General features: G+C 39.9%; 1 long non-coding RNA gene across 1 annotated transcript in view; it reads right to left on the reverse strand.

Moving 5' to 3' along the window:
* Positions 1-5,388: 5,388 nt before the first annotated feature.
* Positions 5,389-16,370, reverse strand: part of LOC147996561 (uncharacterized) — a 50,756-nt gene continuing 39,774 nt past the window's right edge. The window contains exon 3 of the long non-coding RNA XR_015676970.1: positions 5,389-6,529. This is a non-coding gene — a long non-coding RNA (uncharacterized LOC147996561). The remainder of the gene's footprint in view (positions 6,530-16,370) is intronic.

Genomic DNA, 16,370 nt, shown 5'->3' on the forward strand with positions numbered 1-16,370 from the left:
CATCGTGTAGTTATATGTGAAAAAGGCCATCTTGTGGTCAGGTAACTGTGGTTAATGGGTGGGAAAATCAGGTTGCCAAGCAGGTGCTGCCCATTTTTTATAGGACCTCCTGGAGTTAATGAGGCTGTGTTGTTAGGATCAGCACCAGGCACTAGATTACTTACGGACACATTTCACATAGCACACGCACGACTCAGTTACCAATGACAATGTTGTACAAGTTCATGTTTTCTCAGCAGTTTAGAAATTGAACGTGTCTTTGCCACCAACCCCTCAGGGAGCTGCATTAGTTCTATATGTATATATGTAAATAGCACCATACTTGGTTGAAGCTGACAAGTTTTGGGGTTTAGAGAGCCCTGACTAAACTGTAGCACTGGAGAAGCTTGTACCTTTCCCTCTTTCCCATCACTCTCTCCTGACTGCACATTCAATTTAGCAAATGATGCCGTTCAGAGCAAACAAGCTGACAGTAAATGGGGAAGATAGGTCTATTCAGAGGATGTTAGCTGAGCTGGTAAGGAAAGGGTTTCTAGTATCTCATCGTAAACTACACAGGAAAGAACTATCCTTTTGTGCAGGTTTCACCCAAATAAAAACAAACAAACAAATAAATAAATAAATAAATAAATAAATAAATAAATAATAACCTCAGACAGGAATCAGAAAAATAGGACACTCACTCAAATGAGTCTGTTGTTTTAGGAATAGTCTGCGTACTCTCTGAAACCCCTCACACTCTCTCTGGGCTCCTGAACCCACACTATCTGCTTTTACCAATCGTCCTACCATTTACTTCAAGTCTCTGTTGCTGGCCTCTTCTGCCCAGATCACAAGCTCACCTTCATTTTTTCTAAGAACTTTCAACTTGGGACTCTACTTCAGCTTGTTCTTTGCTGTCGGCAAGGGGTAAGGCCTCATGAACTCATCTCCCACACATAATGAAGTGTGGGAGGTCCAGTCTTGTGCAGTTCTTGTGCAGGTAACCACAGCTACAGTGGATGTATGAGTCAGCAATTGTATCATGCAAAGAATATATTGTTTCATGGTATTCTTCCCCCAATACTGGCTCTGATGTTCATTCTTCTCCCTCTACCACCACGGTCTCTGAGCCTTTGAGGGTGTGACATAAATGCCCTATTTAGGGTCAAGCTTCTGAAGTCATTTATGCTCTATGTCTTTATCAAGTTTGAGCATCTGCATTAACCATTGCTTTCTGGGGAAAAAAAAGTGGGAGAAGCTTCCTAATGAAGGCTGATAGCAGGACTCAGCTATGTCTTATTTGGACATACATATACAAACAAAAGCATTTAGAAGACAATTTGACAATGTGTCTATTTACTAAGACAATAGCAGTACATCCTCTCCTGGGGTCAACAGGTAGGTAGGACCATTGATAACTTTTCCATTCTATCCATTCACACAGTTCTTTCCATTGCTACAAAAGCTAGTCAATAGGGAAAAAGCAGCTTGCTTTCTCAATCTACTACAATCCAAGTGTGTAGTGTCGTCAGCAATATAGTCTTAAAATCTATCTGTAGTTGAGTATCCAAAAGCATCAGTAATAACCCTTAATGTTTTGGGGCCTCTTGTGCTACCACAACCAACAGCTCAGAAGACAGTATCCCACTCCTGCCCCTGGAATTTCATTTAATAATTTTAGGCTTCTGGGATGAAAAATTTTCCTGCTATGCACAGTGCCTCAGTAGAAAGCTGTTTGTGCTAATAGAATTACAGCATAAGGTTTTATAGACACTTTTCACATATCCTTGGCTTTTGCTGAGCATTCCCCTTCTTCCCTCACCCACACCCTCTCTCAGGCTTTCCTACCTCAATGATTGTTCTTCTGCCTCCATATGCTTTATGTTGTGTCATTCCCCACTTCTTAAGACCTTGCTTTGGCACCACCCCTCACTTCTCATGGTTCTTCTCTGAGATTCTGGCCTTCAGAATCACTCCAATTAAACCGTAATTCAAGAATTCAAAGCCAGATGTGTACACACAAGAGATCATGCAGTTATTTGTTGATCAGTGCCTGGGTCATCTCATGCTGTATGACTTTTCCCAGTCCCATCCATTTTTTCCCACACATATTATAATTTCAATTTTTACTTTTACCATGGTGTACAATGCGATTCTGTATACAGGCCATAATTTCATTATCTGCGCATTGGTTGAAGGACATCGATAGCCTAGCATTCTCAAAGTATTTCCTTCTCTGGCTCACTGATTTCATTTCCTTTATTTTAGCATTTCTGGGAAACATGCATTTGACTTTCAGCTTAGCACTTCTACTTCTATACGGCTACCTGGCATGATTGCTAATTAGTGGGGATAATGACAATTTTAATTCATGTTATTCTATCATGTGAATCAAGTGGACTTCCCCACAGTAACAGTCTTTGACCTGAAAAGCTGGGTCCCAGCTATTAAAGTACATCATTCTTGCTCTCTGTGGATAGCAGCTCTGCTCTTACATCAGAAGTCATAAAAGAAGGCGGGGGAGGGGGGGTGGGGAATCACCTAGCACCTACATGCTATCTGTTTGGCCACATTCCACAAGCGCTGAGCCTTTTGGTCTCAAACTTCCAAGCCCATTTTCAGGCCCAGCTTACACTTCATAGCCTGGTGAGAGGCTCTTAAAACAGATACAGACAGAGTACCTACCCATGTGCAGAGCTCCAGTAAGGAAGAGAAGCCTATCTGTCAATTATTAATTCCAGGATTATTCAAACAACATTGACCCTAGGGTAGATGGAAAATTATTATAAAATTAAAATCTTCCCTTAATAATAAGATCTTAAGAATTAAAGAAGTCCTAATGTAAAAAATGTGATTATTGTAAAGATAATTGTTGTTGGGCCAGAAAGTGCAGATTTTCTTAGTATTCTGAGTGTGATTTTTTTTACCCCTTCCCATAAGTGAATTCTGACAGACACTTCCTGCTTTTCCAAGGGAAAAGTCTCATAAAACTTATAATTAACTAGCAAGTTATTTCAAAGAAGCTTTATGCCAAAGTTCCAGAAGTTCTGCACAGTTACACTGATTACCCCTGAAACTATAAATCAGCAAAGCCTGGAACTTGAAAGCAAAATATGGATATGTTATGATCTCAGTATTTTGTGTTCAGGGTAGGAGGATATCTATAGATTAAATTTTATGGAAATGCCAGTGCTTTCTATCTAAGGAGACAAGAGAAAAGCTTTGTATCCTTCTTTGAAAGGATTATCTTTTCTCTTTTTTCATTGTGATATATGTTCAAGCTGTATGTGTTGTGTAACACTATTCCTCTTTTTCTGGGAAGACATGAACAAACACCAATGCACCTGAGATTCCTATCTGATGTTAGTCCAAAATAAGAACACTACCAAAGTCCAACTGGTGAACCAATGAATTTCACTAAAGAAACTTACAAACATGTGACCGAGTGGCTACCTTCAGAAGCAGAAATTACTCAAAGGCAACTACAAAACCAAAAGCCCAGCCAAGTACGATTGATGACTCACTAAGGCCAGCACCCAGAAAGACATTGCACAGGTTATAAACAGCTCAGCACGTTGGGATGTATCTCAGGTAACTCAGGCTACTCCTTCTAGGTAGCCCAGCAGATTTGACCCTTTTAGGACAGCTTGGCTAGTCAGAAAGAGTCCCTAAGCAGTCTTAACTGATTATATAAGCTTAGGATGGGACGCTTAGGAAGGAAAAAGGCCTAGTGAATTTGGTTGGTTTTAGGGACTTCCAGAAACTACTGAGTTGCTGATTTCCTGAGTTTTAGTGAGCTTCTCTGAAGTTCATTAAATGTTTTACCACAGCTTAGAACATCCTGTCCCCTTAATGATATTTCCTCCAAAATGGAATATTTTACTTCATAGCAAATTACCATGCAGGCTTAAAATATGTATCTCCCCATAGAAGAGTCAAAGAGAAAAATAGAAGGTTTAGAAGTAAGTTTGAACACTTTCAGTTTTCAGAGAACTCTAAGTTTAAAGGATTAATGTTGACTTAATAATATAGTTAACAGCTAAAAACTGTATACTTTAAATTGTCTAACGAAACACAATCAGTTTTGACTTTTCATAAACTCTCCGATGTCTTTTAAGCATAGAACAATGGAGTAGCCATAAAAAGTTTGAATGAAATTAGTAAAGATAAGATCACGAATGTCAAAGTGCATAAGAAAACTAAAAGGACTAAACAGAAATACAGTCAAGTCTACCGATCACAGTAACATAGGTGAGTAATTATCTTTAGAGAGGCTGAAGGGACTGAAAGCGTTAGACAACTTCATTTCCTTGCTTTTCATAAAACACAATAAATGTGTCCCTTTCTCTGCCCATAAACTCATAAAAATACCATTGTTTCTCTGACACTAGGAGGGACATTAGCAGTCAGGAAGAGATGTTGGAGTCCAAAGGCAGATCTGTGCAAGGACGATATGAGTAACAGATTTTGCTGATATTTTTAATAACTTGAATAAACATTTCTTGTACAGAATGGTTGAGTCAACTCCTAACTCACGTATTTCACTTTTTCTAACTCGGGCCTCTTTATATATCACACACTGATTTTAGCTCTATTTTTTTCTAGTAAGATATGATGTTTGATTGCTTTGTCATTAACCAGTAATAGGACCTCCTATGTGTATATGAAATCTAATTATACAAGCACAAAAGTTTAATCATTTTGATGTTCATTTTTCAATTTAGAGTTTACCCAGAAAAAGCATTACCACCAAGATCGTGTACTAGGTTTTGTTTTTGACAGAATTACATGAAAAACATCATCAGCATAACATTTTTGTAAGAAGAAACTATTTTCACGGGCTGTTCTGCTACTATGGTATCTTTACAGCAACAAACTTCCAGTGCCTGTGTGAACAGACACATTTCACCAGAGTTGACATGGCAATGTGCACTGGATGTCATCCTCGGCAAACACACACTGCAAAGTGGACACTAGAGAAAGCACAGCTCACATTTCAGGAGCACCTGACTTTCTGCATAATTTAGTAGAACTGTATAAACATTATTGATGAAATCTGAAGTTTGATTGCTTATTGTCCCAGAAAGTTAAATCAAGCGTCGAAAAATAGTTGTTCTGGAGAATGCACATTGACTCAGTACGAACATTTAGGCAAAGCTAGGTTTGACAAAAAGTCCCTGGTGATGGGACAGGCATTAAAATTAGAAAGATATTGAATATTAGTTATTGATTTAGAAAATCTAGCCAGGCTTGACATATGTGTATGTGCATGTTTGGGTGTGTATATGTGTGCCTTCCGACAATTGTAAATAGTTCTTATTTTCTATTATGAAGTTATCATTTCTTACGCAACTTTAAGTTTAAAAAAAAATAAATTGCTGAGGAAAAGCATTGAGAAATCAGGCATTTGTGATGATGATTATTTTAATTGGCTAGAATCACTAGAATGCAATGAGGCTCGGATTTGAGAAGCAGGTAATAATTACTCCAGATGAACAGTATTTAAATAAAATGATGGTTACTATTTTGGGGTAGGAGTCACATAATTCTGAAATTATATGATAAAATAGGCTAGAGTCTACTGCTTAGCCCTGAAGTCATGCAAACTTCCACCGTGCAAATGACTTGTTCATTCCTGGATGAAAGCATATTAAATACAGTTGCATTAGAAGATAATGTCAGACTTAAGCTGCCCCCTGGTCTTGTGCCTTGAAATTCCATCTCAACCAAGTCATTTTTCTGGGGGGCAGAGGTAAAAGTTGTATATGATATTGATCTGTGGCACCAGGACTGAGAGCTAATTGCCACATTTCCTAAGTGCACGATAAACACCTCAGCTGATTGCGAGTACGGTTACCAGGCAACACCAAAAGTTAGTCTTGAGAGCCTGCCACTTCCTGCTCACAATGGAATCGACTTTTTCTGACAAGTCATACACATGTTATCTATTCTCTCTTTATTGATAATAGGTCAATAAGAGCATCTGTAGCTTTAAGTCTACAAACAGACAGGGTTCTTTGGCTGTAAAATGTCATAGTTAAAAATTAAAGTGCCGATCACTCAAAATGCAAATAAGGTGGCCTTGTTGAACTGCCTGTATTAATACTCTTATGGATCCATGTCTATAGTACCATGTGCATGCATGTATGCGTGCATATACTGAACCTTCTTTATCTATATGCATGTCTGGCTTTCAAATATTCATTGCTGTTGTGGGAAAACAAATGACTTTTGTGCATTGGCTGTGCCCTTTGGGAAGTAATTTTCTCCTTATCACTAGTTAGAAAAACAGCATATTAATTAGAAAAAAAGTGTATACTCTTCGAGATATCCTGTATAGTTAACTCTGTCATGAATAAGCCAAAATGGGTTGACTTTTTTTCTTCCCAGTGGTGTATGTCTTCACATTACTTTCGTGTTCTAGAACACTAACAATGCTAGTCTTCCTGCGTTTCTTCTTCATCGCACTGATGAGTTTCCCTTCGTGATCAGGTGTTGGAAGTCTGGAGGTCAGAGCTCAGCATCCTGTCTCCAGGACTGCACAGGCCTGAAGGGGGAAAGACATGGATTCACTATAAACCAGCAAGAACAGGTGATTAGCAAATCAACCGGAAAGGAAATTTCTTCAAATGCTTTAAGGGTATTTGGAGGAAGAGGAAAAGTTAATCTGATACACACAATTAAAAGGCAGAAGGCTCAGGCTTGGTTCTGGTCTTCAGGTAGTGCTCCCTCTGGATAGGACGTCTTCTAGAAGGAGGACCATTGGCTGCCGGCCTCGATATGTAAACAGGCTGCGACTGACATAGTGAAAATGTTTATTACGGAAGTTCAGACAGTGTCTGGAGGGAAGATCAATATTTAACCCTGTTTCACTGGGATCCGTATGACTGCCTGGGAATACAGAATGGAAAATGAGCCAACCACAGAAAGGAAAATGTAAGGGAATTTTTCATCAGTTTGCTGTCATATCACGGACACTGATATTTATGACAATAAAAAAAAAAACCTCAGGAATTTCTTACATTGTAAGTTTTACTGGATGTCCCTTACATTTAATTTTTGTATTTTATTAGTAACGTGAGAAACACATTAAATTGTCGTTGATTGCAAATTCCAGAGTTGGAGACATCTACTGTTTTTATTCTTCTGATCTGGGAGATAAAACCCCAGAGAACAAAGTTTTATCACATTGCCTAAATTAAGTCCAGTAGAAGTATGGATTGGAAATAACAGCGACTGTCCTGTACAGGTTAGGAGGGGGTTGATGATAGAAAGAAGCGGGTGGCTTGTGAACCCAGCCTTGTGTAGACACCAGATGCTTATGTTGTAGAGGAAGCAAAAATCACTCTCCATCACATAAAAATATGCATGTGCTTCTAGATCCAGAGGTGAGTTCAAACATCTTTCCGTGGCTCTGTTTTCATTTGCCAAGTTGCGTGGTTCTACTTGAGTTATGGAAATATTTTTTTAGAATAATTAGCTTTTATTGTGTTATAATAATATGTAATAATATGGCTAAAGAAAAGATAACAACAATATTGGTTTGTTTTCAAGTGGAGCTGACAGGAAAAAATACACATGAAAACATTTCCTGGGAGGTCACATAAATACAAACAACAGGATTGTCTTAGTCTCCCTCCATTTTATTCTAGGATAACAGAATGCTGAAGAATGTCAAAGACATTTAGTTTTTTTTTTTTTTTATTAACTTGAGTATTTCTTATATACATTTCGAGTGTTATTCCCTTTCCCGGTTTCCGGGCAAACATCCCCCTCCCCCCTCCCCTTCCTTATGGGTGTTCCCCTCCCAACCCTCCCCCCATTGCCGCCCTCCCCCCATAGACTAGTTCACTGGGGGTTCAGTCTTAGCAGGACCCAGGGCTTCCCCTTCCACTGGTGCTCTTACTAGGATATTCATTGCTACCTATGAGGTCAGAGTCCAGGGTCAGTCCATGTATAGTCTTTAGGTAGAGGCTTAGTCCCTGGAAGCTCTGGTTGCTTGGCATTGTTGTTCATATGGGGTCTCGAGCCCCTTCAAGCTCTTCCAGTTCTTTCTCTGATTCCTTCAACAGGGGACCTATTCTCAGTTCAGTGGTTTGCTGCTGGCATTCGCCTCTGTATTTGCTGTATTTTGGCTGTGTCTCTCAGGAGAGATCTACATCTGGCTCCTGTCGGTCTGCACTTCTTTGCTTCATCCATCTTGTCTAATTGGGTGGCTGTATATGTATGGGCCACACGTGGGGCAGGCTCTGAATGGGTGTTCCTTCAGTCTCTGTTTTAATCTTTGCCTCTCCCTTCCCTGCCAAGGGTATTCTTTTTCCTCATTTAAAGAAGGAGTGAAGCATTCACATTTTGATCATCCGTCTTGAGTTTCGTTTGTTCTAGGGATCTAGGGTAATTCAAGCATTTGGGCTAATAGCCACTTATCAATGAGTGCATAACATGTATGTCTTCCTGTGATTGGGTTAGCTCACTCAGGATGATATTTTCCAGTTCCAACCATTTGCCTACGAATTTCATAAACTCGTTGTTTTTGATAGCTGAGTAATATTCCATTGTGTAGATGTACCACATTTTCTGTATCCATTCCTCTGTTGAAGGGCATCTGGGTTCTTTCCATTTTCTGGCTATTATAAATAAGGCTGCGATGAACATAGTGGAGCACGTGTCTCTTTTATATGTTGAGGCATCTTTTGGGTATATGCCCAAGAGAGGTATAGCTGGATCCTCAGGCAGTTCAATGTCCAATTTTCTGAGGAACCTCCAGACTGATTTCCAGAATGGTTTTACCAGTCTGCAATCCCACCAACAATGGAGGAGTGTTCCTCTGTCTCCACATCCTCGCCAGCATCTGCTGTCACCTGAGTTTTTGATCTTAGCCAATCGCACTGGTGTGAGGTGAAATCTCAGGGTTGTTTTGATTTGCATTTCCCTTATGACTAAAGATGTTGAACATTTCTTTAGGTGTTTCTCAGCCATTCGGCATTCCTCAGCTGTGAATTCTTTGTTTAGCTCTGAACCCCATTTTTTAATAGGGTTATTTGTTTGCCTGCGGTCTAACTTCTTGAGTTCGTTGTATATTTTGGATATAAGGCCTCTATCTGTTGTAGGATTGGTAAAGATCTTTTCCCAATCTGTTGGTTGCCGTTTTGTCCTAACCACAGTGTCCTTTGCCTTACAGAAGCTTTGCAGTTTTATGAGATCCCATTTGTCGATTCTTGATCTAAGAGCATAAGCCATTGGTGTTTTGTTCAGGAAATTTTTTCCAGTGCCCATGTGTTCCAGATGCTTCCCTAGTTTTTCTTCTATTAGTTTGAGTGTGTCTGGTTTGATGTGGAGGTCCTTGATCCACTTGGACTTAAGCTTTGTACAGGGTGATAAACATGGATCGATCTGCATTCTTCTACATGTTGCCCTCCAGTTGAACCAGCACCATTTGCTGAAAATGCTATCTTTTTTCCATTGGATGGTTTTGGCTCCTTTGTCAAAAATCAAGTGACCATAGGTGTGTGGGTTCATTTCTGGGTCTTCAATTCTATTCCATTGGTCTATCTGTCTGTCTCTGTACCAATACCATGCAGTTTTTATCACTATTGCTCTGTAATACTGCTTGAGTTCAGGGATAGTGATTCCCCCTGAGGTCCTTTTATTGTTGAGGATAGCTTTAGCTATCCTGGGTTTTTTGTTATTCCAGATGAATTTGCAAATTGTTCTGTCTAACTCTTTGAAGAATTGGATTGGTATTTTGATGGGGATTGCATTGAATCTGTAGATTGCTTTTGGTAAAATGGCCATTTTTACTATATTAATCCTGCCAATCCATGAGCATGGGAGATCTTTCCATCTTCTGAGGTCTTCTTCAATTTCTTTCCTCAGTGTCTTGAAGTTCTTATTGGACAGATCTTTTACTTGCTTGGTTAAAGTCACACCGAGGTACTTCATATTATTTGGGTCTATTATGAAGAGTGTCGTTTCCCTAATTTTTTTCTCGGCTTGTTTTTCTTTTGTATAGAGGAAGGCAACTGATTTATTTGAGTTAATTTTATACCCAGCCACTTTGCTGAAGTTGTTTATCAGCTTTAGTAGTTCTCTGGTGGAACTTTTGGGATCACTTAAATATACTATCATGTCATCTACAAATAGTGATATTTTGACCTCTTCTTTTCCGATCTGTATCCCTTTGATCTCCTTTTGTTGTCTGATTGCTCTGGCTAGAACTTCAAGAACTATATTGAATAAGTAGGGAGAGAGGGGGCAGCCTTGTCTAGTCCCTGATTTTAGTGGGATTGCTTCAAGTTTCTCTCCATTTAGTTTAATGTTAGCAACTGGTTTGCTGTATATGGCTTTTACTATGTTTAGGTATGGGCCTTGAATTCCTATTCTTTCCAGGACTTTTATCATGAAGGGGTGTTGAATTTTGTCAAATGCTTTCTCAGCATCTAATGAAATGATCATGTGGTTCTGTTCTTTCAGTTTGTTTATATAATGGATCACGTTGATGGTTTTCCGTATATTAAACTATCCCTGCATGCCTGGGATGAAGCCTACTTGATCATGGTGGATGATTGTTTTGATGTGCTCTTGAATTCGGTTTGCCAGAATTTTATTGAGTATTTTTGCGTCGATATTCATAAGGGAAATTGGTCTGAAGTTCTCTTTCTTTGTTGTGTCTTTGTGTGGTTTAGGTATAAGAGTAATTGTGGCTTCGTAGAAGGAATTCGGTAGGGCTCCATCTGTTTCAATTTTGTGGAATACTTTGGATAATATTGGTATGAGGTCTTCTATGAAGGTTTGATAGAATTCTGCACTAAACCCGTCTGGACCTGGGCTCTTTTTGGTTGGGAGACCTTTAATGACTGCTTCTATTTCCTTAGGAGTTATGGGGTTGTTTAACTGGTTTATCTGTTCCTGATTTAACTTCGATACCTGGTATCTGTCTAGGAAATTGTCCATTTCCTGAAGATTTTCAAATTTTGTTGAATATAGGTTTTTATAGTAAGATCTGATGATTTTTTGAATTTCCTCCGAATCTGTAGTTATGTCTCCCTTTTCATTTCTGATTTTGTTAATTTGGACGGACTCTCTGTGTCCTCTCTTTAGTCTGGCTAAGGGTTTATCTATCTTGTTGATTTTCTCAAAGAACCAACTTTTGGTTCTGTTGATTCTTTCTATGGTCCTTTTTGTTTCTACTTGGTTGATTTCAACTCTGAGTTTGATTATTTCCTGCCTTCTACTCCTCCTTGGTGTATTTGCTTCTTTTTGTTCTAGATCTTTTAGGTGTGCTGTCAAGCTGCTGACATATGCTCTTTCCTGTTTCTTTCTGCAGGCACTCAGCACTATGAGTTTTCCTCTTAGCACAGCTTTCATTGTGTCCCATAAGTTTGAGTATGTTGTATCTTCATTTTCATTAAATTCTAAAAAGTTTTTAATTTCTTTCTTTATTTCTTCCTTGACCAGGTTATCATTGAGTAGAGCATTGTTCAATTTCCACGTATATGTGGGCATTCTTCCCTTATTGTTATTGAAGACCAGTTTTAGGCCGTGGTGGTCCGATAGCACGCATGGGATTATTTCTATCTTTCTGTACCTGTTGAGGCCCATTTTTTGACCAATTATATGGTCAATTTTGGAGAAAGTACCATGAGGAGCTGAGAAGAAGGTATATCCTTTTGCTTTAGGATAGAATGTTCTATAAATATCCGTTAAGTCCATTTGGCTCATGACTTCTCTTAGTCTGTCGACATCACTGTTTAATTTCTGTTTCCATGATCTGTCCATTGATGAGAGTGGGGTGTTGAAATCTCCCACTATTATTGTGTGAGGTGCAATGTGTGTTTTGAGCTTTAGTAAGGTTTCTTTTACGTATGTAGGTGCCCTTGTATTTGGGGCATAAATATTTAGGATTGAGAGTTCATCTTGGTTGATTTTTCCTTTGATGAATATGAAGTGTCCTTCCTTATCTTTTTTGATGACTTTTAATTGAAAATTGATTTTATTTGATATTAGAATGGCTACTCCAGCTTGCTTCTTCTGACCATTTGCTTGGAAAGTTGTTTTCCAGCCTTTCACTCTGAGGTAGTGTCTGTCTTTGTCTCTGAGGTGTGTTTCCTGTAGGCAGCAGAATGCAGGGTCCTCGTTGCGTATCCAGTTTGTTAATCTATGTCTTTTTATTGGGGAGTTGAGGCCATTGATATTGAGAGATATTAAGGAATAGTGATTATTGCTTCCCGTTATATTCATATTTGGATGTGAGGTTATGTTTGTGTGCTTTCATTCTCTTTGTTTTGTTGCCAAGACGATTAGTTTCTTGCTTCTTCTAGGGTATAGCTTGCCTCCTTATGTTGGGCTTTACCATTTATTATCCTTTGTAGTGCTGGATTTGTAGAAAGATATTGTGTAAATTTGGTTTTGTCATGGAATATCTTGGTTTCTCCATCTACGTTAATTGAGAGTTTTGCTGGATACAGTAACCTGAGCTGGCATTTGTGTTCTCTTAGGGTCTGTATAACATCAGTCCAGGATCTTCTGGCCTTCATAGTTTCTGGCGAGAAGTCTGGTGTGATTCTGATAGGTCTCCCTTTATATGTTACTTGACCTTTTTCCCTTACTGCTTTTAATATTCTTTCTTTATTTTGTGCGTTTGGTGTTTTGACAATTATGTGACAGGAGGTGTTTCTTTTCTGGTCCAATCTATTTGGAGTTCTGTAGGCTTCTTGTATGTCTATGGGTATCTCTTTTTTTAGGTTAGGGAAGTTTTCTTCTATGATTTTGTTGAAGATATTTACTGGTCCTTTGAGCTGGGAGTCTTCACTCTCTTCTATACCTATTATCCTTAGGTTTGATCTTCTCATTGAGTCCTGGATTTCCTGTATGTTTTGGACCAGTAGCTTTTTCCGCTTTACATTATCTTTGACAGTTGAGTCAATGATTTCTATGGAATCTTCTGCTCCTGAGATTCTCTCTTCCATCTCTTGTATTCTGTTGGTGAAGCTTGTATCTACAGCTCCTTGTCTCTTCTTTTGGTTTTCTATATCCAGGGTTGTTTCCATGTGTTCTTTCTTGATTGCTTCTATTTCCATTTTTAATTCCTTCAACTGTTTGATTGTGTTTTCCTGGAATTCTTTCAGGGATTTTTGCGATTCCTCTCTGTAGGCTTCTACTTGTTTATTAATGTTTTCCTGTGTTTCCCTAAGTGTGTTCATGTCTTTCTTGAAGTCCTCCAGCATCATGATCAAATATGATTTTGAAACTAGATCTTGCTTTTCTGGTGTGTTTAGATATTCCATGTTTGTTTTGATGGGAGAATTGGGCTCCGATGATGGCATGTGGTCTTGGTTTCTGTTGCTTGGGTTCCTGCGCTTGCCTCTCGCCATCAGATTATCTCTAGTGTTACTTTGTTCTGCTATTTCTGACAGTGGCTAGACTGTCCTATAAGCCTGTGTGTCAGGAGTGCTGTAGACCTGTTTTCCTCTCTTTCAGTCAGTTATGGGGACAGAGTGTTCTGCTTTCGGGCGTGTAGTTTTTCCTCTCTACAGGTCTTCAGCTGTTCCTGTGGGCCTGTGTCTTGAGTTCACCAGGCAGCTTTCTTGCAGCAGAAAATTTGGTCTTACCTGGGTCCCGAGGCTCAGGTTCGCTCGTGGGGTGCTGCCCAGGGGCTCTCTGCAGCGGCAGCAACCAGGAAGACCTGTGCCGCCCCTTCCGGGAGCTTCAGTGCACCAGGGTTCCAGATGGTCTTTGGCTTTTTCCTCTGGCGTCCGAGATGTGTGTGCAGGGAGTAGTCTCTTCTGGTTTCCCAGGCTTGTCTGCCTCTCTGAAGGTTTAGCTCTCCCTCCCACGGGATTTGGGTGCAGAGAACTGTTTATCCGGTCTGTTTCCTTCAGGGTCCGGCGGTGTCTCTGGCAGGGGTCCTGCCGCTCCTGGGCCCTCCCCCACGGGAGCCCAGAGGCCTTATACAGTTTCCTCTTGGGCCAGGGATGTGGGCAGGGGTGAGCAGTGTTGGTGGTCTCTTCTGCTCTGCAGCCTCAGGAGTGCCCACCTGACCAGGCGGTTGGGTCTCTCTCTCACCGGGTCTGGGCATGGAAATATTTTTTTACAATAGGCATTACAGGTAAACTTTAGGCTCTATTTAGGAAAGTGTCACTGGGAAAAGACACTGAAAATAATTCTTTCCTATTGTATCATCCTCCAGAAAAAAAAAAAAAGAAGCAACCAAAGAACAAATGGCATGTATTCCTTAGGAACAGGAAGTCTGTTAAAAGACCCCAGGAGAGAGAAGGCGAAGCAGTAATGTCTGTGTGACAGTAACAGGATCACATCACAAAGACCCCTGCAGCTGTGTGGGGCCTGTGGAGCTGACTCCTGTCAGAAGCATGATTAGTGCAACCCCCTAGTGCAGCCGTCCATTGAGGGTGGTGACCAATTTAAAAACAAGGAGTGAGCCAGTTAATTACATTGTCAGTAATAAATCTAGCAGTGGGCTGTTGGGGCAGCCAGGCCTGTGATATATTCAGGCAGCCATCTGTCCATCTTCCCCACCCACTAGACACTTGTTCCTACAGAATTGGTTTGGACAAGTAGCCTAGCAGAAAGGGATTGTCTCCCCTTGTCTTAAGGCTGTCTTCTTTGAGCTTTACCCATTTCAGGGAACTTGACAACAGGAATTGGGAACTCAGAAAGAGCCCTGTCCTAAGGATGCAGTCAGTAGCAGAGCAATCACCATCGTTCTTTGCTCCATAATTGTTTTTGTTTCCTTTCCTTAAACATTGAATATATGTAAAAAAAATTTAAAGTTACGTTCACTTGCATATGTATTTGGTGCATGTGATGTGCTAGTGTGAACACACATGTACATACATTTAGAGGATACAGTATCATGTTAAATGGCTTCCAATAGAGCACAAGTCTCTACTGCCTTCAGGTAGAGTTTCTCACTGAGCAGAAGCTTGCTGTTTTAGCTAGACTATCAAGAGAGTGAGTGCTCATGGTCTGCTGGTCTACATCCTTAAATTTTGGAGTTACAAGCATGTATACTCTTGGCTAGCATTTTAATGTGGGTACTGGAGGATGAGAACTCAGGTCTTCATACCCAGAGCAAGTACTCCTAAACTTGAGTAATCTCCCCAACTTTTAAAGCATATACTTTTAAAATAATATGATACAAAGACAAAAACAAAACAAATCTGCCCCCAAACAAAACAAAACAAAAAGAGGTGCTATATAAGACATTTCTGCTACAACAAAGACCAGTGGTACCTGTTGTTGTCTGTTGTCCTCTAACATCTGATCCATTGTTCCTTTAGCCAGATGGTGACCAGTTGGTTTGGTACATAGATACTTTAATTTGGAGCTCATGAACTTACAGAAGGTGGCCTCTCTGTCCTTCTCAGCATGGGACAGCACATAGAATCAGATGAGTCCTTTCCTTTCCACATGCTCACAGGTAGCATATAGGCTTTAGGACCAAAACGAACTTTTCCATTTCTTCTCTCCTTTATTTTGTTTCTTCTTTTAATCTAAAGCTTGCTTTTTTCATTGGCTTAACACAAATTTGGATTTTTTTTCTCTCTGATCTCAATGCAAGCATACGAATCTTCAGCAAGCTCCTCAAATGGAAAATTATCATTCCTTACTTTTAAAAGCATCTAGGCATTCATGGCCCCTGCCCCTGCCCCCTGCCCCTGCCCCTGTGTTCCACTCGAGCTCTCCAGATCAAATGGAGTGATTTTCTTATATGAACAAAGAAGGAAAAGAATAAGAATTTGGGTAAATTCACCTTCCTAAATTTGGTCCACATTTTTTTTCTTCAATAGGTTGCATGATGGTTTGGCTTTTTCAATAGACTATGGCTCTTATCAGAGCAAAATAACTCATTGATATGATTTTGAATACAGTGTTGATTTGGGGCAGAAAGGGAGTATTGATGGTGTCATAGAGCTTTTATACTCTTTCAACCTTCTCTGGGGAAGAAAGAAAAGTCTTTTCCTTTGTCTTTCTCTCCCTCTTCCTCATTCTCTTCTTATCCTCCATCTTTTATTTTATCCCACATCTTTCAATTTCTAAGTAGCATATGCCAGACTGTCTAGGTACTGCTAAGAAGTGATGGGCAGTCTATGTCCTTGAGAAACTCATAGGTAGGGAGAATTTTTGATCCTTGTTTGTGTGGCCTTTGTTGTGGGTTTTGAAGATCTTTCTAAGGGCGACCCATGCCTAGACACCAGGAGTCTGGGATGTCTAGAAGAAGTATAAAAGTTGATTAGATATCAGCTAGGTAAAAATAAGAGAGGAAGGAAGAGCAGGACAACAGTGAAGAGGGAAGATGACTTCCAGATCAAAGTTTCTGTTATAACCACATTCAGTATGGAAATCCCAATAGACACTGCATGGCCGTA

Source organism: Rattus norvegicus, chromosome 2, assembly GCF_021556685.1.
Source record: "Rattus norvegicus strain SHRSP/BbbUtx chromosome 2, alternate assembly SHRSP_T2T, whole genome shotgun sequence".
NCBI lineage: Eukaryota > Metazoa > Chordata > Mammalia > Rodentia > Muridae > Rattus > Rattus norvegicus.